The sequence below is a fragment of the Neoarius graeffei genome, chromosome 1 (genome assembly GCF_027579695.1).
Source record: "Neoarius graeffei isolate fNeoGra1 chromosome 1, fNeoGra1.pri, whole genome shotgun sequence".
Classification (NCBI taxonomy): Eukaryota; Metazoa; Chordata; class Actinopteri; order Siluriformes; family Ariidae; genus Neoarius; species Neoarius graeffei.
In genome coordinates this window covers 25832994-25853411 of record NC_083569.1, presented here as the reverse complement: position 1 = coordinate 25853411, position 20418 = coordinate 25832994, and the positions used below count along the sequence as shown (strand labels likewise).

The following is a 20418-nucleotide window of genomic DNA, read 5'->3' as shown; positions in this document are numbered from 1 at the left end:
GGGCCGCAGAGCACAGTAGTATAGTGCAGAGACTGATACAGCAGCAGAGGAGATGAGCAGATCCACTTGGTTATTCTTTTCATCAACTTCAGCAGAGAGACGTGGTGGGATTGAGTCACTTTTATATCCACTTTGTGATATATAAAGAAGGAAGTCAGGTTTAGATTTTGGATATTGTCTGTACCATTGCAGGTAGTTTCCTTTACCACTTGATTTGTAGCTGCAGGACAGAGTAACATCACTGCCTTCATCTATAATTGTATGTGTGAAAAGTGGCTTTATTGAAGCTGCCATGGAGTCACCTGTCATAGAGAAGGGAGCATGCACATTCTCATTTTTCTTCCCACCACACAGAAGAATAAATCACTAATTCAATGCTTAATATTTCTGCAATAACGAAAAGTCAAAGTTAACTCACTGAGTGAAAGCCACAGACACATGAATATAACAGTGAACATGATGAATGGTCTCAGCTGAGTGAAAGTATTCTTTCTGTACTATGATATGTTCACATCATAAAGGTTCATGAAGCTCCAGCCTACAGCACCACATGACAGTGTCACCACTGTTACTGACAGATTGTTGATTCTTACTGAAGCATCCTGGCTTTACATTCAGCCTCACATGGGGAACCTGTCTTCAACTCCGACTGTCAGCAGAATTCATGGAATTATGAAAAATCAATCATTCTGGTCTGTAAAAATATAATTGAATAAATAAATCATTAATTCTTTAAATTTCATGTTGCATTTGTTTTTAAAAGTGTTTTTGTTGCATTAGGGACTTTGGTCTTATCAGAAATTACTGTGAATAAGTCATGATAAATAATTTCGTATAAAAGCTATTATTACTATTATTATAATGCGATTGATTTATTGACTTTGTAATAATGAAGCCTGTTATTTCACTGAGGTGAGGAACAAACCAGCTGCTGTTCTTGGTAATATTATGAAAGATGCCACCAAGCCATTAGCTTATAATCAAAGGCTCGAATTTAGCTTTTCCCTGCTATTAAAAAACACAACCTACCGGTACATAGTTACTGATATTACATTACTGCACTGACGGTTAATGGAAAAATAGTTAATTAAAGATTATTAAACTCACCTGGCACTGATGCTGCATGAAAAACTCATGAGTCTCTCGACAATCCGGTTTTCCAGTTGCACTCAGTACAGACAGTGTTGTATTGCTCCGCTTATTTTAACAGGCCATTGTTCGGGAAATAGTCTTCTTCCGCCGGTGGAAGAAGTCCCTTCTTGTTTACTGCAAAATGTGTATATTTTGGATAGAATTCGAAATATGACTTATCTGCAATGTATTCCCATTCTTCAATGTTGCCTTAAAGACACTGCAAACAGTTTTTTTTTCTGTAGCTCCCATCCCCCATTCCCGCCTTATTTTTCCTCTCCTTTTTTCCAACTGATGACTTACAAACCCAAGTTCAATCAAATCTGACAAATTCCCAAATAGTCAACACAATGAATAACTCTAAGTTTTAATTTCCTGCCTTTTTTCCTCTCCTTTTTTTTAACTGATGACGTACAAACCCAAGTTCAATCAACACATACAAATCTGCGAAATTCTCAAATAGTCAACACAATGGATAGCAATAAGTTTTACTTTCTAAAACTCATAAAGTTGAGTTCAAAATCCAAAAATTGTCAGAGCTCTTTGTGTTAAAGAGAGGTAGTAAGTGGACATAACTAAATAAGGCTGCAATTTTTTACAGTGTACGGTTATTCCGCAGTGCCAAATACATTACTGTTTCTGAAATGTGATCAGGAAATTTTACTGGATCACAGCAGATATATATTGGGGCATGTGCCCCAGTAAAATGGGTCTGGCGATGCCGATGGACAACTCATAAATTCAAGCAACAGGTTAAACGCAAGCTTGACCCTTCCTGTGCGGTGAGCTCTTTGGGATGGCGCTTCTGACTTTTGTTTCCAGATCGTAGGAACTGCTCTGCATACCAGACATCAATCAAATCCTTCTATGTGAATCTGCCTCACAAATTTATCTTTTGCAAAATGTATGGAGCAGACACCAAACTGTCCTGTCGGCTTGAAGTTACCTCTCTTTGTTGGTACAAATCAAACCCATTCATTCTGCAAGTGTCCTGCTGACTTTGGGCTACAGTGGATCAAAATTCTACTTTTTTCATCAACTACACTTGAACGACACACCCCTTATGTGTCAAAGGAACATACACACCACAGTGCCGAAACCCGGGATTGAACCAGGGACCTTTAGATCTTCAGTCTAACGCTCTCCCTACTGAGCTATTTCGGCAAGATCACACCACCATCTGAGCAGTCACGTCACCGATATAAACATGAGTAGTTGCTAAATCCAATCGGTAAGGTCACATGGTGTTCCTTTTTAACCAAAATCTAATGAAATATAAAGTGTTTAAAATAATAGATAGTATCATCTGGAAGCATTACATATGTAATGTGGTAATTGATTAATGAAACTCTTTTATGTTGTTGGCAATTTGTTTTATTCCAAGCGTGTTTTTAATTAAATGAACAAACGTTCACACTAAAGAATGAGCAAATAATAAGCTAAATAATGAGGTAAATGTGTTCTCTGTGCTCGCTCATTTCACTGTTACCCCCCAATCATGCAGTCTTGATTATTTCAACTGTTATCCACAGTGTCAAGTGGGTAATGATCTCCCTTATAAGTGCACACATGCACACAGATCAAAATCATCAAAATCTTTGTCTCTCTCTCTCACACAATGTTAGATGTGCAGGAGAGATGGCATGAGGTCGTTGCAGTGCAGTTCGAGCACAAATCTGCACACTCGTGTCGGCTCTACTCTCCCGTTTGCTGCCCTGTGTTTGGTCTGTCTGGGGTCCTGGAGGCGGTGATGTGGCTCATCGGTGGTTGCCATGTCTGTATCGGGCCCCTGCCTGCTTCACCGGTGGCTGATGGGATTTTGCACTATATTTTACTGTTCTTTTGTATTGTGATTGTTGTGTAGGTATTGTGTAGGTTTTGTCATTGCTCTTTTCTTTCGATTGTCCCTGTTGTTCTAATTTTTGTATCCCCTTGTTTCTTATGCGGTCTGTCATTCATGTGCGAATTTTTTTTTTTTTTACTTTTTTATATGTCACATAGTTCTGTGTGTGTTCCATATGTTTTTTCAAAGTTTTGGTGTCTTCAGTATTGTTCTGCGATGTAGAAAATGGTAGAAAAAAAATTGATACAAATCACTGATACTGTATAAATCACTTAAAGATTTAATTTGCACTTTTGAAAATCTACCTATTCATTTGGTTCTTTGCACATCTTGTGTTCATTGTTTGTGCACTGTTGTCTTTGTCTATTGTCTTTGTTTTTTGTTGTGCTGTATAGTTTTTGTGTTGGTATAATTAAAAACCATAGATTGTCAAAAAAAAAAACCTGAAAAAAGAATATAAACCCCAAATATCCAAACTCACTTTTAACAGAAGTCATCAAGGAATAACTGAACATTTTTGTGAAACAGTATTTTTCATTGAAAAACTGTCATTAAACATAAGAAGTACATTAAAAGGATGACTTAAAATCCAACAATCAAGACAATGATGGAATCAGTTTTCATGCTCTCATTATGTTAAAGAAGAGTATTGCTTATGGATCCTCTCAGAAATGAAAGTTCGTATGAACAGAACTGGTAACTGGTGCCAATGTTCGGCTGTTACCAATGTTGCTGAAAGATTTTCTCCCATTGTTTAGTCTTTGTTCGCAGAAATATTTTTACAAGCCTTGAGACATATTGAAGCATTTAAGAATAATTCACAAATAAACAGTTTATTATAAAAAGAGGAAACATTGAAAGTAAATTGCACACAAGCATGACGATTTTCTCATTTTTAAGTAAATATATAAAAGGTATAAGATTATATTATGTGTAATAGCTGTTCCTATTTGTACTGTGTATCCACCAGACTAATATATATCAGAAATTCTCAATAATGACTTCATTTCACTAAAACACACCTCACTGTGTAAAATCACTGTGGATTACAAAAAGCTAACACAAAAATATCATTGTAAAATTCAGACTCTGCAGGATCTTGACTTTAGAAAGTGGGATGTATATGAACTTATAGAAAACTTGTTTAGTGCTTTTAGCAAGGATATAGCAACTCACAGCAACTATTTACAACCATGGTGAGCAGAAAAGCAGCTCAGCAATCAACAGCAGAAGACCACACTGGGTTCCACTCCTGCAGCCAAGAACAGGAATCTTCAAATCAAGAACAAGTTCCAATTACACTGGCAGGTGAGTGTATATTTTTATTGACCTCTCAAACCATCCATTTATTTATTTTTAACTGATTATATCATTGATATTATATCATCCCGAATTGTGTAACCTTAGCAGTTGATCAGCCTTCAGTATAATATAACTGTGTGAAAGTTTTTGTCCAGTGCAGTTGGATTTCCTGTCACTGTGGGCTGCAGAGCACAGTAGTATAGTGCAGAGTCTGATACAGCAGCAGAGGAGATGAGCAGATCCACTTTTTTATTCTTTTCATCCACTTCAGCAGAGAGATGTGGTGGGATTGAGTCACTTTTATGTCTACTTTGGGATATAAAAAGAAGGAACTCCAGTTTAGATTTTGTCTGTCCCATTGCAGGTAGTTTCCTGTATCACTTGATTTGTAGCTGCAGGACAGAGTAACATCACTGCCTTCATCTATAACTGTATGTGTGAAAAGTGGCTTTATTGAAGCTGCCATGGAGTCACCTGTCATAGAGAAGAGAGCATGCACATTCTCATTTTTCTTCCCACCACACAGAGGAATAAATCACTAATTCAACACTTAATATTTCTGCAGTGACAAAAAGTCAAAGTTAACTCACCGAGTGAAAGCCACAGACACATGAATATAACAGTGAGCATGATGAATGGTCTCAGCTGAGTGAAAGTATTCTTTCTGTACTATGATATGTTCACATCATAAAGGTTCATGAAGCTCCAGCCCACAGCACCGCATGACAGTGTCACCATTGTTACTGACAGATTGTTGATTCTTACTGAAGCATCCTGGCTTTACATTCAGCCTCACATGGGGAACCTGTCTTCAACTCCGACTATCAGCAGAATTCATATAATTATGAAAAATCAGTCAGTGTAATCTGTAAAAATATAATCTAATCAATACATTATTAAATGTTTAAATTCCCTGTTATATTTGTTTTATAAGTGGTTTTGCTGCATTAGGAGATTTGGCCTGATCTGAAATTGCTGTAAATAAGTGTAAATTATGACAAATAATTTAGTATGAAAAGTTATTATTATTATTATTATTACAATGTGATTGATTTATTGACTTTGTAATAATGAACCCTGATATTTCACTGAGGTGAGGAACAAACCAGCTGCTGCTCTTTGTAATATTATGAAAGATGCCACCAAGCCATTAGGCCTTAAGAGGTGTGATGCATTTTGTGTGTGAAGTTTGCTGGATCGAGTGAAGGTTGCACAGAGAGAGAGAAAGAAACTGGGTGTTTTATTTGTGTTTCTTATTTCCTCCTTCAATCCTCATTGGGGCCTTTGACAGACCTGAAGGGAGAAAGATCACGTCTCAGATTCTGATCAAAAATATTGGGACCTGAGAGAAGTGGTGCTTGTGAGTTCTTGCTGCTGAGGAAGGAGAAGTTTCTTCAAAACACGTTACACTTAAGTCTCTATCATCGAACCTTTGACACCAACAAAAATACTTCAATTAAAGCTCTAAAGGATTCTTATAATGCTGTAAATATTTGTAAGTTCCTGGTTACATAGCACTAGGAAACTCGGGACAAGAACTCCATGAGATGTACATGGAAAAAGCATGAGGTTGAGAAAATTACAAGTTAAAAAAGACAAGAAGACAGAATCATCTATATCCCCCACCCTATATACCAACTATATACCAAGTTTCAAGATATTGTCACATTTTTCAAATTCTGCTGCAGGAAACCAACCCTACCTCTTTACACTGACCTCAGCAGCCCATGGCATAAGCCTACCAGTCCTTTGGTCCAGGTGAGCTAAAAAGTAAAATTTCTCACATTTCTTAGTATCAAAAGGTTATACATTTACTTAATCAACACATAAAGAAAAGAAAGAAAGCACAACTTTATTCATCACACACTTGTGAAATTTTCTCTCTGCATTTAACCCATCTGAAGCAGTGAACCCACACACGTGAGCAATGAGCAGCCATGCGAACAGTGCCCGGGGAGCAGTTGGGAGTTAGGTGCCTCACTCAAGGCCATCCCATCTTCACCTAATCACATGTCTTTGAACTGTGGGGGAAACCAGAGCATGCAGACATGGGGAGAGCATGCAAACTCCATACAGAAAGGCCCCCACTGGCTGCAAACCCAGAACCTTCTTGCTGTGAGGCAACCATGCTAACCACTTACACCACCATGCCACCCAAAATTATGCCTACTCAGGTACCTTTTCTTTTTGCCATGACCCGGATTTGAACCAGGGTTGCTGTGGCCACAACGCAGAGTACTAACCACTATACAAGCATGGCAAACTACTCAGAGATGGGCATATGCTAACTTTCAAGACCCTACCACTTGTAGTTTTCAAGTTCTGCTTTGAAAACAAAACCTCAGACTAACCTGAGAGACTAAGTCTGAAATTGTTTCCATGGAAACATGAAAAATTAAAATTTCTCAAATTTCTTAGTATGAAAAGGCACATCTACATCACCTTGTTAATATGTATACCAAGTTTCAAATCCGTATCACTAATAGTTTTGGATATATGCTCCGGAAACAAACATTGCTCTTAGAAACTAAGTCAAAATCTTTTATGTAAAAATTTGAAAAATACTTGAGAAAGTAGCCAGAATGTACAGCCCACAGCCCACTCTACGATTGACACACTGCATTATTTAAAATGTGTGCCCTTTTTTTGTGAGGCAAATAGTAAACAGAAGCTAACTGCAGCCAGGAACTAAAGTTGTGAGTGATATTCCAATAGGTTCTGTGGGCTGTTTTGAGGATCAGCACAGGGGCTTCAAGATTCTGCTGTGGCCCCAAGCTTCAGCAGCTGTGAAAGTGTTAAGGCTCCATAGCTCAGTGGTGAGAGCACTGGTTTAGTAAACCAGGGGTTGTGAATTCAATTCTCACTGGGGCCTGGAAGGAATGCTTTGAAAGTAGAAGGATGATCCAGATAAAAGAGGGGATATTGAGACCACTGACACCAGAAGGTGAGCAAGTGCTGCTCATGATTTCTTGTCACCTGAAGACCACTTTCTGCTGGTCAAAAGGGCCTCATATGGACTGTTTGAAGATCAGTGAGATCACTGAGGATCTGAAGGTGTCTTTGGTGTGCAATTTCTGCAAAGCACTTTGCCCTCAAGTCTCCATCAACACCCATTGTCAGGTGGTATTTGTTTATATTTGGAGGCTACTTTGCAAAATTTACAAAGTCTTGTTTTTGGTGGTAATATACAAGTTCAGATATAAATTCATAAATCTGAAGGTCTACTCTTAAATAAGTGGAATATTGGCTTAAAAATCAAAATGTATTTATCTACATTATTCATCTCATCTCATCTCATTATCTCTAGCCGCTTTATCCTTCTACAGGGTCGCAGGCAAGCTGGAGCCTATCCCAGCTGACTACGTGCGAAAGGCGGGGTACACCCTGGACAAGTCGCCAGGTCATCACAGGGCTTATCTACATTATTATTTATCATAACTTTTTCTTTTAGTCATCTTTACCAGGGGTGCCAATAACTATGGAGAGCACTGTACAAATCTTTTCCCATTCTATGACATGTCTGAGTTTCTATAAATTGAAGATTTTCATACCAGATGCTTTGTATAAGAGCCATCCTCCTTTGATTAGCTTCAGTTTCGGGAAGGCTCTTTCAAATAAATTGGAAACCTAAAAAGTTTACATAATGGGTTTAAGTGGGTTCTTTGATCTGTGTGTCAGACAAGGACTGTCAGGTGTCAGAAATCTGAATTGTACCTCTGAGTGTGTCATATCTATATCCATTGACAGAGTTCTTTTGCCGAGACCTGCCTGCATATGCTGTAGATCAGGGGTGCCCACAATATTTTGATTCGCGAGCTACTTTTAAAATGACCATGTTAATATGATCTACTCGGACTAGGTTGTTACCACTACTAGGCCTACTATGACTACTAGGCCTACTACTACTACTACTAATAATAATAATAATAATAACAATAATGACACTTGTTTTGATTTATAAACGTTCATATGCAATTTGTTTAATAATATGCAAACATGCATACAAAAAGGTGACTGAAATTTACATTCAAATTATGTTAAATGCATAAGCTTTGTACTCCTAAACGTATTTTTGTTCAAATCACTGTTAACTTTTATAAACCGCAAACTACTAATACGGTATGTAAACATGAAACAAGCCCACTGTAAAAAAAAAAAAGGGCTATGTTTAGAAAAAAAAGTTAAATGCATCCAGACAGGGATTGTAAACCCCAAAACATTTTTGTTCACATCAATTGACTTTTGTATAGCCTGCTAGACAGAGATTTGACATTTACAACAATTTTATATAAAAAAAATTTTCCTTCTTTTATATTTTTTTCCTTCTTTCTTTTCTTTTCTTTTTTTTTTACCGTGGAACTTAGCAACAGCACAACTTTAATACATAGCATACTGATGTAGGCCCTAAATCAGATCTTAATCCGATGATGATCGGCACTGGAGGGAGTCAGAGAGGGCCGCATAGTCCGGACAGTAGCTGCTGGTAGCGAGCCTCAAGCAGGCCTCGAGATGATCGTCGGACATACTGGAGCGGTATTTAGACTTAATGATCTTCATATGCGAAAAGGCCGACTCGCACAAATAAGTGGAGCCGAACAATGCGGTTAAGGAGGTGCCATTGCCGCATGTTCGGGTACTTCGCCTCCGTGAGTAAATTCCAAAACGGCCCATGCGCCCTGGACTTCAACTCAATGTCAGACTGCAGCATCAGCATCTCGTCTTGCACGGCAGATGTGTTCAGCTGAAACAGTGCCGCAACTTTTGAGGCGAGGGAATCCACCTCAGTATCTTCCCCGAATGGGTGGCGCATGAATGTAGCTAGTGGCTCAAGCAAAGCAAAGTCTTGAAATCGCTTCTCAAACTCTGACTGGAGAATTTCAATCTGCTCAGTGTAGCGCGCACTGTTAAGTTGCGCAAACGCCCTCCCTTGCATCTCCAGCTCCGAGGCGAGGTTTCGGAAGTTTCCTAAATCACGGCGCTGCATCTTTGAAACCAGCAGTTTCATTTTGCTGGTTGTCATGGTAACCTAATGTAACAATTTTTTTGACGCAGCGCTTGGCTGACATTTCGCTTCAGGGAAAAAGCAAATTTGTTTAGATGTAAAAATGACCACGACGTTGTTTTTTTTAATTTCATAACAAATATATTAATATTTACATATCAATCATGAGATCTACCATCCCTGCCTTCGAGATCGACCGGTCGATCGTGATCGACGTAGTGGGCACCCAGGCTGTAGATCTTGTGCAGCTGAGGGGGTCATATCAGAGTTTTTGCTCAAAAGAAAAACTGAGAAAGTGAAAGGCTTCCAGACTTTGGCCACTTTTGGTGACTTGAAACCTATGGCAGCTCGGTTAGGCCTCTGTTTATAATATCCTGGGAAAGACCTGCAACATATAATCAAAAAATGTCAGTGCAATGTCAGAATAAATGAATAATATTGTTTTTTATTACCTCTGCCAATAATAATAACAATTCATTACATTTATATAGTTATTTACAAGGCACCAAAAGCACTTTACAGTGGAAGGGGACCTGACTAACTAACACCAATGCCTAACATGTGCTTACCCTGTGACTTCTTGAAAAATGTCTGCTGTGAAATAGGCCTATTTCAGTCAAGTTTTCAAATGTCACACCTCCTCATCTCATGATCCATGCTTGGCCCTGGTCCCTGGCCTGACCTCTGACACTGACTATCTGTGGGTTGTTTTCCCAGATTTTTCTGCAAAATTGAGAGAATATTCTGCACCGCTGCTGTGGCAGCCTTGTCAGCAGGGGTAGACTCCTGCAAGAGTGTGAAATTAGCCATGCTGGTATTACAGCTGTGACAAGTTTTTTTATAGTATTTAATTACAAAGCGACTTGTTTGCAAAACATTGTAAAACATTACAGTAAGGCCTGCAGTTTCACTGGGACATCAATACATTTACTTCCATTTTGATTAAATTAACGGAGTCATAAGCAGTCCATGCCCTGCCTTAATGTTACCTCGGATTGCATCCTGAGGGGTACTGGCTTGTGAAGTCCTCTCTGAAAAATACGTCATATCACGTTAGAATAACTATCGATAGATGATTGAAATGTCTCTAGCAGAACTTGAACTATGGGTACCATGTATATGTATGTTTGTTAACTTATAGGGCAAACTATCTTTTAAAAGAAAACGGAACATGTACAAGTTAAGGAGAAGTGTGCTGCGTTCACATTCATGCACAAGTACTTGGGCTACTAGCATAGCCTAGCAATGAGATGCCCGCTCATGAAATGCTAACGAAAAAAAAAATGTCCATACTCACTGACAAACACTGCAATCTATCATATTGACAAACAACTCTCTCACTCTTACACACAAATACACACCCACAAACAAAACCATCCACAGCTCTGCCAGTTAGACCACCAAAATAAGATTTATGTCAAAGACCCTCTGCTTCAACCCTCTCTCGGTCAACGTGTTTAACGTTAGCAAGACAGTTATTATATTGGGTAGTGGAGCTAAGTCTAACATTTGACTTGCCATGAAACACCTGCATAATGTGTACTACTGCAACACATACAACACATTTGTCCCACTTTGTTGAATTAATTCAATATCATAGTCGCCGGGGCGGCACGGTGGTGTAGTGGTTAGCGCTGTCGCCTCACAGCAAGAAGGTCCGGGTTCGAACCCCATGGCCGGCGAGGGCCTTTCTGTGCATGTTCTCCCCGTGTCCGTGTGGGTTTCCTCTGGGTGCTCCGGTTTCCCCCACAGTCCAAAGACATGCAGGTTAGGTTAACTGGTGACTCTAAATTGACCGTAGGTGTGAATGTGAGTGTGAATGGTTGTCTGTGTCTATGTGTCAGCCCTGTGATGACCTGGCGACTTGTCCAGGGTGTATCCCGCCTTTCGCCCGTAGTCAGCTGGGATAGGCTCCAGCTTGCCTGCGACCCTGTAGAAGGATAAAGCGGCTAGAGATAATGAATGAATGAGTTTTTGTAGCCATTGTAAAGCTTTGTAAAGTATAGCAGTGTAACAATGTTCTAGCTATAGAAATAAAACTTACTTGCCAATTAATAAATTATTTTCTCACAAACATAATGCAAAACTGTGTTATATTACCAATATAAAATACACAGCTGATTTTCCCCTCCTCAGGTGCCTCACAGACTCCTCTCCCCTGCGCTCCACAGCTTTAAGCATTACACCAATTTTTGTATTTTCGCAGCTGTGAATGACATCAACCCCCCCAACCAAAAAAAGTAGGCGTACACCATGCTACTTTTTTTCCTTTGAATGGTAATAGACAACACAAAGACGCAATCAGACAGCAACTTTTTTTGTGAAAGTCTCTCTCTCTGAGGCATCTAAGGACAAAAAACTAATTCAGCTCCCCAACTCGGCTCCCACCGAAGAGCCGGCTCCCGTCGTTCACTTCAAAGTGCCGGCTCTTTGAACCGGATCGTTCGCGACCGACACATCACTACCGGTTTCCTACTGACCCAGACAAGAGGGCCAAATGGATTGCAGCTGTGAAGAGACAGGATTGGGAGCCAACAGAGTACTCCAGACTTTGCAGTGATCATTTCATTTCAGGTTAGTTTATCAGTTAATGCAATTTTGATAAAATATATAGCAAAAAGTAAATGGGTCAGTGTTTGTTAACCCATCTGAGCAGTGAAACAAGGCAGTGTTAATTTGTCTAGGGTTGCATGTAGCAGACATCAGACATAAAACGCAATAACAGAGGCTAGAAAGAAACGGGACACAGAAATAAACAAACAGGGCTCAATACCAAGGCTGGGTACAGTGTTTGTGATAAAAGACAGATCCAATTTAACACGAATCACAGCTTACTTTCTTGTTAAAATGTGCAAAGGTCTCCACCATCTCATACCGCCTTGCACTGAAGGACTTAAGCATGCCGTCCAAAATGGCTGCGTCACGTGACTTGGTAACGTGGGTGAAATACCTCAATTCCCTGCTGTTGAGACGAGTGAAGCCATCTGGCTGCCATCTTACCACTCACATCGATAGTGTGTGATCATTTGGCTTCTGTGTTAAACTGTCATGTCTGATCAAATTTGCCCCAAGTAAAGTATCTCCTGACTTTTTTCCTTTCATTACCTCTTCTTATTTTCTCAACTTTACCCACATTCCTTACATATCTTTATAGCACTCCCCTTCACTCTTATTGTTCGGTTTTTTTTTTCCTTTTCCAGTTCAGTCTCTGATCATTATTTTGAGCAGCTCTTTTACTACTATAATTATTTTTACAGAGATTATTTCAGTTTTTCTTTGTACAGGAAATCATATATTGGACGCCATCCGGGAAATAAGCCATTGGCCGGGAAATATGACCAACCCTGATTTAAGAGTACTTATCAATATACTTGGACTCAATTTAAACTAAAATCATGTTAAAACAGACAATCATGCCCATTTTGTCAATTTGTGCAAGTGGGTGTGACGTGTGAAGATGATCGACATTGTCATTTGTGCTTTGCCTGAGGTAAATGAAAATAACTGCTGACCAAACTAGAACAACAACATCTCTTTTTATTTGCATCCCTCACTGCCATTTCTGTCTAAGGCTATGGTCCTTCTTTCATTTAGGCTGCTGAGGCTAATTTACTCAGTTCATTCTTCTTTTTGAGTTTGAGCCGTTGAGCTTGAGTTCTCACATTCAATATCAAACATGTCTAGACTTTGGCTTTGATCTAGTCTGGGACATTTCCATCAAAAATCTGACACAGTCACAGTGTTCATCCCAGATATCACTGTCAGATTTTCAACAAAAACAGACAAAACAATGAGACAGATTTTCTGTTTTTTTGCTCTTGCAAACCATCATAAAATGCTGTAGGTGGGTCCACGCAAATGGCACTGTGCACACGCGTGTAAAAATGATCACACACTATCAATACTCACAGGTGAAATGTCCATCCACCACCTTTGACTTGACAGTTTGTACAGTTCACTGCTGCACATGCAGGCATTTTTCTTGTAATTTTTCTCACCAACTACATCAATAACTTGACCAGTTTTGTGTAGCTTCCAGTAGCCTAAATGACCATTCTGCTCAACGATGTGAGTGGTAAGATGACGGTCAGATGGTTTCACTCTGACGAGCCTCTGAGCTTTCCAGATTTTTACGTAGAGATCAGCGCTCCAAACATGATTTACCGAGGCCAGTGGAGCTCTTGGACACATTGCTTCTAAATTGTTGTTAACAACCCTAAAGATGCCAAGTGTCAAGCATTTGGGTGTAAAATAAACCTGATCACTGATAATTTTATGTGACATGCTTTTGTTTTTATTCATGGAGAAAAGAGATCTTTTAAGATGGCAAGCATCACACTGCTATGGCAACAGGATTGTTTACTAGTATCTGTGTCAGTACTGAACATGCGTTATCTAGCCAAGTAGATTTAAGAAGAAGAAGCCTTTATTTGTTTCACATACACTCAAGCACCGACTGAATCACACAGTGAAATTTCTCCTCTGCATTTAACCCATCTGAAGCAGTGAACACACACAAGTGAGCAAAGAGAACACACACATACCCACAGCAGTGGTCAGCTATGCTACAGCGCCCAGGGGCTAAGGTGCCTTGCTGAGGGGCACCTCAGCCCAACCTCAGTCCATGGCTCCTATATACCTAACCACGTCTTTGAACTGTGGGGGAAACTAGAGCACCCGGAGGAAACCCACACAGACACAGGGAGATCATGCAAACTCCACATAGAAAGGCCCCTGTCAGCCGCTGGGCTCTAACCCAGGACCTTCTTGCTGTGAGGAGACAGTGATAACCATTGTGCCACCCTAAACGTTGAAATGTCAAAAAAAAAAAAAATAGGAACCCGTAACATCATCTTGTTAACATGCATACCAAGTTTCAAATCTGGATCATGAATAGTTTTGGATATATGGTCCAGAAACGAGCATTGCTCTGAGAAACTAAGTCAAAATATATTTATGTAAAATTTTGAAAAATACTTTTTTCAAAAATCCAAAATAGCAAAAGGCACCAGTTCACATGTTGCTTGATATGTATACAAAGTTTCATGAAGATATCTTCAGTAGTTTTAAAGATATGGCCCAGAAACAAAAATGTGACTGGACGGACAGCCCGCCGGACAGAACCCATTTCTATATCCCCCGCCAAAATTCATTTGGGCAGCCGATCAAAAAAGAATCAAAAATACTGGTTGAATTTTTTTGGGTTGCAGTTCTCATCACCTGAAAACCACTGGTTGCTGCTGAGGATGGCCCCACATGAAGAGCCTGGAGATCAGTGAGGTCACTCATGGTGCTTATGGTTTGTCTCTTGAGGTCTTGGCCTGTCCAGTGTTTTTGTTAACTCAGATGAGAAAGTAGCCAGAATGCACAGCCCACAGCCCACTCTACGACTGACACACTGCATTATTTAAAATGCGTGTCCATTGTTTGCGAGGCAAATAGTAAACAGAAGCTAACTGCAGCTAGGAACTAAAGCTGTGAGTGACTTGACAGCAGTTTCTGGGGGCTGTTTTGGGGATCAGCGCAGGGTCTTCAAGGTTCTGCTGTGGCCCCAATCTTCAGCAATTGTAAAAGAGTTAAGGCTCCATAGCTCAGTGGCGAGAGCACTGGTTTAGTAAACCAGGGATCGTGAGTTCAATTCTCACTGGAGCCTATAAAGAGTTAGTGCAACTGTCTCTGAGTCTTACTTTTGCTGGACGCTACCAGTTTTAGTATCGGGTGTAAACAAACCACAGCTAATGGATTCTCAATCCTCCCTGCCCTTCTCTTTCAGTAAACGATGTCACACATCACACATCACATTATCTCTAGCCGCTTTATCCTTCTACAGGGTCGCAGGCAAGCTGGAGCCTATCCCAGCTGACTACGGGCGAAAGGCGGGGTACACCCTGGACAAGTCGCCAGGTCATCACAGGGCTGACACATAGACACAGACAACCACTCACACTCACACCTACGGTCAATTTAGAGTCACCAGTTAACCTAACCTGCATGTCTTTGGACTGTGGGGGAAACCGGAGCACCCGGAGGAAACCCACGCGGACACGGGGAGAACATGCAAACTCCACACAGAAAGGCCCTCGCCGGCCCCGGGGCTCGAACCCGGACCTTCTTGCTGTGAGGCGACAGCGCTAACCACTACACCACCGTGCCGCCCAGTAAACGATGTTTTTTTTTAAAAAAATTATTAAAACAGAGAAAATGCAGTGAGAAGGTACATTCCAATATCCATGTAGGTAAACCCAGGCCAAAAAAGGACATCATCACTCCAATCATTTCGAGCAATTTTGCACACATCATAACCATAAATAAGCTAACTTCTGTCTGTATCTATCCTTTGCTTCTCTCTGACTTAGATTATCCAAGCAATCTGGTAGTAAAGCTTTTTTAGTGGTAGCTTTCTTTGAACTGCAGACATCTGACATCTTCAATATTGCTTGCCTTCAGTATGTAAACAAAGTTCGCTTGTCCCCCAGGATAAGGGCAGTAACGGTTGCTAATGTAAGTGTGACATCAGTGCAAGGGGTCTGTTGCAAATTTTGACAATGTGGCACAAAGTCAGAGAAGGGAACTTCTTTATAATCTCACTATCTGGTGTGACCCAGATGAGGATGGGTTCTCTTTTGAGTCTGCTTGCTCGGCTATCGGTTCCAAATCATCCTCAAACAAAAAAACAAAGATTGAGGACGAATTTGAAGAGCTTTCGTGTCTTTTTCAAAAGAATCAGTATCAAGAATTCACACCACTGAGGAGAATATTATAGAGTCCGTGTGGAAGCAAAAGAAGGTACTGGTGCAAATAACGTCAAGCGTGCAGCGCCGCCAAGCTGTAAATCGCTGCGATCTAATAATGGCAGGCAAGCTTTTAGTGATTTTTGGAACAGGATTCAGATGCAAAAAAGCCTTTTTCGAACCAATTTTTTATTTATTCGCCAACTTTACAGTGTAATTGAGCACAGCACACACAGAAAACTGGGGGTTTTCTGACGTAACTTTCATTAGACTAGCACTTTAAGAACGATACAGCCAAGTGAAATCCGCCTACCCGTCAGTCGCTGCGATCTAATAATGGCGGACAAGCTTTTAGTGATTTTTGGAACAGAATTCAGACGCAAAGAAGCATTTTTTATTTATATGCCAACTTTACAGTGTATTTGAGCACATCACACCCAGAAAACCAGGTATTTTCTGATGGACCTTTCATGAAACAAGCACTTTCAGAACGATGCAGCCAAGAGAAATCCATGTCGCCAGCAGTTCAGGTCGACCATTTAAGGCATCCATTAAATTAGCTAACTCAATTTTCTGATATTTACCTAAAAGCTAAAAACACAGAAAACAGCTACAACTTAGTAAATGAAGATAAAATATGACAGAACTACAGACAAAAAGATCGGAACTTCAGCAAATGGATGCATGAATTTTTCGACGAGCATCCTGTCAGCGTTAGCTAACGCTACTTATGTCATCTGCTGCACTAGTATATTTTGCCTGAGAAAGTTTCTCAACTAAAGACAAAATAAACAAAAGAACCACGACTTACCTCTGTCTACTTTGCTAAGGCATCGTGTTTAGCAGATAGTTACAACTTCATACAACACAAATCCTCATAAAATATAAAGTATGACGGACTGATAGAAAACAGTGGTGCCAATTTCTCGAGCTGAAGTCCATTAACGTTAACATTAAACGTATGATGATGCTGTGTGATGTCACACATTCTCGCAGCGCATGCGCATTCAATGATAATTCCAATGAAAATGTTTTTTTTTTTTAATTGATGGGTGTAATTCACTTTAGCTTATTTTTTGTTGTCTAAATCATTATTGATGAACTCTCATATTGATGGTGTTTTTAGAATAGATGAAAATGAATAAAAGTATTATATTATAATAAACACTGAAGCAGAGGGAGCTCAGCTCCTGCTGGCTGTACTGCCGAGGCGAGGAAGCGGAACTGAGCGCCGGAGGGCTCCGGCCCAATTTAATCTCTGGGTTTGGAACCTGAAAAGTTGGTCCCCTTCCGGATAGAAGTTTTGTTTTTTGTTTTTTTCCTGGTGTGAACCGTGATGACATCAGAGGGCGTGTTTTTAGTTTAGGACAAGTTTCTACATCTTATGATTACTAGTTGGTCTGTGCTCGTATTTTGGAAGAAAGCAAATATCTGCTATGTCTGCAAGTCTTATGAAGACAAGGAGGCTCAGGCACCAAAGCGCAGCGTGTGGAGAAAATGTAGCTGGGTCCGCATGTTGCTGGTGTTTTCGTTCTGCTCGCACGGCTTTCTGACCACCAGGGAAGAAATAACAGAACAAAGCTTGCGGGCAAGCAATGCGATCCACCATCTCTGGACTACTGTTTACTTCTGCTGTGCACTGTGCAATGCCTTCTGTCGATGACGCATTCTTGATGACAAATTTCTGTTGAAAACTCATGGAGACCAAGGGCGTCACTAGGCCTTTTTTTACTGGGGCATGTGCCCCAGTAAAAATCAGCTGTGCCCCAGTAAGAAAATGTTGAAAGATTTTTGTAACAAACTAGTTTCTTTGGCAGATCATTTATCTACTGTAAGTTGTAGGACAGAGTGTGTTTCAAACTTCTATCGCCTCTTCTTTCTAACTAATTTTCTGATTGGTCTGGGAGATTCTCACTGTAAACATAGCGTGCGTGTGGCGTGCCATGAGTCCATTTAGCCTACTGGAGAGATGAGTCTACTCTTTGGATGAGTCAGAGAACGGGCTCTGGATGAGTTAAGGTAGCGCAAAGTTTTTGCAACAAAACTAAGCAAACCATATTCTAACAAACCCATTAAACTACATCGAATTAAACGATATTAAATTACTTTTCCAGATGGATATCAGACAATTCTTCTCACGAAGCAGAGACAGGGGCAGGGAAACAGTGACAGATGAGGAGGAGGGTGAGAGAGGTAAGATTAAGGTTGTAGGCTATGTGCTAGTCAGTCATAACTAACCAGCTAAGTTCGTAAATCGTGAGAGTTGAGGTGACACATTTAGCATCAGCATGCATTAAAAGCCCAAATGCCAACAATAATTTTTTTGGGGACTGGGATGTGTTTTCCGTCTAGTTGACCTATTCCTCGCATAACTTCATCCACGAGAGCATGAGAATTATCCACTTTGCATAGGTTGGGGACAGGAACGTTAAGGTGCATTGTGCGGGGGGGGGCATTTTGTGTGTGTGTGTGTTGGGGGGGGTGCAGTGCCCCAGTAAAGCTTAATTCCTAGTGATGCCCCTGATCGAGACCCTTGCTCGTGCCAAGGTTCCCAAAAGCCTGACCTAAACCCGTTCAAGAACATGTTCCCTGGTGGTCGGAAAGCCGTGCGAGCAGAGCAAAAATAACAGCAACATGCAGAGCCAGCTACATTTTCTCCACACGCTGCACTTTGGCCCCTGAGCCCACTTGTCTTCATAAGACTTCAAACACATCGTGCAACTTGCACTCCAGCACACAATGTCAGGGGAGGGCAAAGAAGGAAGGAAGGAGATAGATAGATAGATAGATAGATAGAAAAGCCACCAGCTCTATTTTTGACTCTGTCAGGGTTATGGGAAAGAGAAGAGAGCAGGAACGCATTCCCCCACTTTCAGAAATTATGCAGTCGATATTCCCGCATTTGAGGAATTCGCAAAGGTCTGCATGACCCCAGTGAAATTCCCTCCATCCACGGTGCATCCTCAACAACCATTTTCTGCTCAAAACTCATGGAAACCCTAGCTGGGTGCTAAGGACAAAAGAAGCCTGAACAAAACCTGTTTCCTAGTGCTCAGAAACACAGCAATACACAGAACCAGAGAGATTTTTTCCACATGTTACCCTTAAGAGTATAACCCTTCTAGCTTCTCAAAGACTTAAAGCAGTTAGTAACGCTTGACATAAAATATCTGAACACAAAGAAAAGAAAAACTTCAGAAAGACAAACAGCTCTATTTTTGACTGCAACAGAATTAGGCAAAAGGGGAGAGCACGAACGCAGTCCCCCACTAACAGAAATTATGCAGCTGAGATTCCTGCATTTGAGGATTTCACAAAGGTCAGTGCAACCTGAGTGCAATAGCTGGGCCTCACTTTGGGCAAACCACCTTCTGGATCATGGTGTTGCCCCGGCCAGGTAAGTATGAGCTTCTTTGCCTGGCTGAGATGTAACCCTGCAAGGGTGTAGGCCGCTCCGTGAGGGCAGGCAAAGCGTCCGAGCAGGGATTTGCATAATTTTTGGCCCCTCCTCTTCCAAGTCAGCACAAGACACTGGTGGTGATTTCATGTGCGCTCCCTCTACTGGTCAGACAAGATATGGACCCGACAAGACTTTGCACCGACCTACACGTAGCCCTTTTCCACCAACAGGGAACGGGTTCCGTTCTGGTTCGCGCACCAAAGTTTGATCCGTTCAGAGCATTTTGGTCAAAAATCCATTGGTTCGGACAGTGGTTAAATTGGCTTTTGTAAGGAGGGGGAGCTTTTCTTCACTCACAGTGGTCAATATCTCTCAAAACATTTTTATTTATCGCACCATCAGTTTAATACATATTTTATCAGCTTATGGCCTACTTATTTATATCTCACATCAATGCACATATTGGTAACTTATTAAGCCTACATTTCACCATCAATCTACACTGTAATTTGTAAAACTTATTCACAATATACATCACCAATTCACATATTAGCAATAGTTATTTACATCTCATCAATCTACACTATTATTTGCATTACTTGTTTACATCTCACACCATCAATTCACATATTAACAACAGTTCTTTACATTTCACACCATAAATCTACATCAATCAAATCAATTGTTTGCTAAACTTACTTACATGTCACAACATCAAACCACATATCAGCAATAGCCAGTCATTACAATTTCATTTTCAACTTTCCAAATAAGACTTAGATCAAGTTTCTCCTGCCTTTCGTGTCTCTGTCTACATGCTCCTGGGGAGACTCACAGAGCGTCCGGGAGACTAGGGATGTCTGAATCATTTAATTTTGTTATTTAGTCTAGTCTTAGTACCCCACAGCAACCTCATAACTTTGGCCAACCAAAGCAACATTGGATTGGGGGTCAAGCGCGCGAGCCAATGGAAAAATCCAGGCTGCCAGTTCTCACTATCACGAGGGAG

The 20418-nt window shown here is 40.6% G+C and overlaps 4 non-coding genes across 4 annotated transcripts; 2 read left to right on the top strand and 2 right to left on the bottom strand.

Moving 5' to 3' along the window:
- Positions 1–2222: 2222 nt before the first annotated feature.
- Positions 2223–2295, bottom strand: trnaf-gaa (transfer RNA phenylalanine (anticodon GAA)). The gene has a single exon. It is a non-coding gene; the product is annotated as a tRNA-Phe (tRNA).
- Positions 2296–7075: 4780 nt separating this feature from the next.
- On the top strand, positions 7076–7148 carry trnat-agu (transfer RNA threonine (anticodon AGU)). Its single transcript has one exon. It is a non-coding gene; the product is annotated as a tRNA-Thr (tRNA).
- A 7710-nt stretch (positions 7149–14858) lies between these two features.
- Positions 14859–14931, top strand: trnat-agu (transfer RNA threonine (anticodon AGU)). Its single transcript has one exon. It is a non-coding gene; the product is annotated as a tRNA-Thr (tRNA).
- Positions 14932–19250: 4319 nt separating this feature from the next.
- On the bottom strand, positions 19251–19414 carry LOC132896825 (U1 spliceosomal RNA). Its single transcript, XR_009656180.1, has one exon. It is a non-coding gene; the product is annotated as a U1 spliceosomal RNA (small nuclear RNA).
- Positions 19415–20418: the final 1004 nt, after the last annotated feature.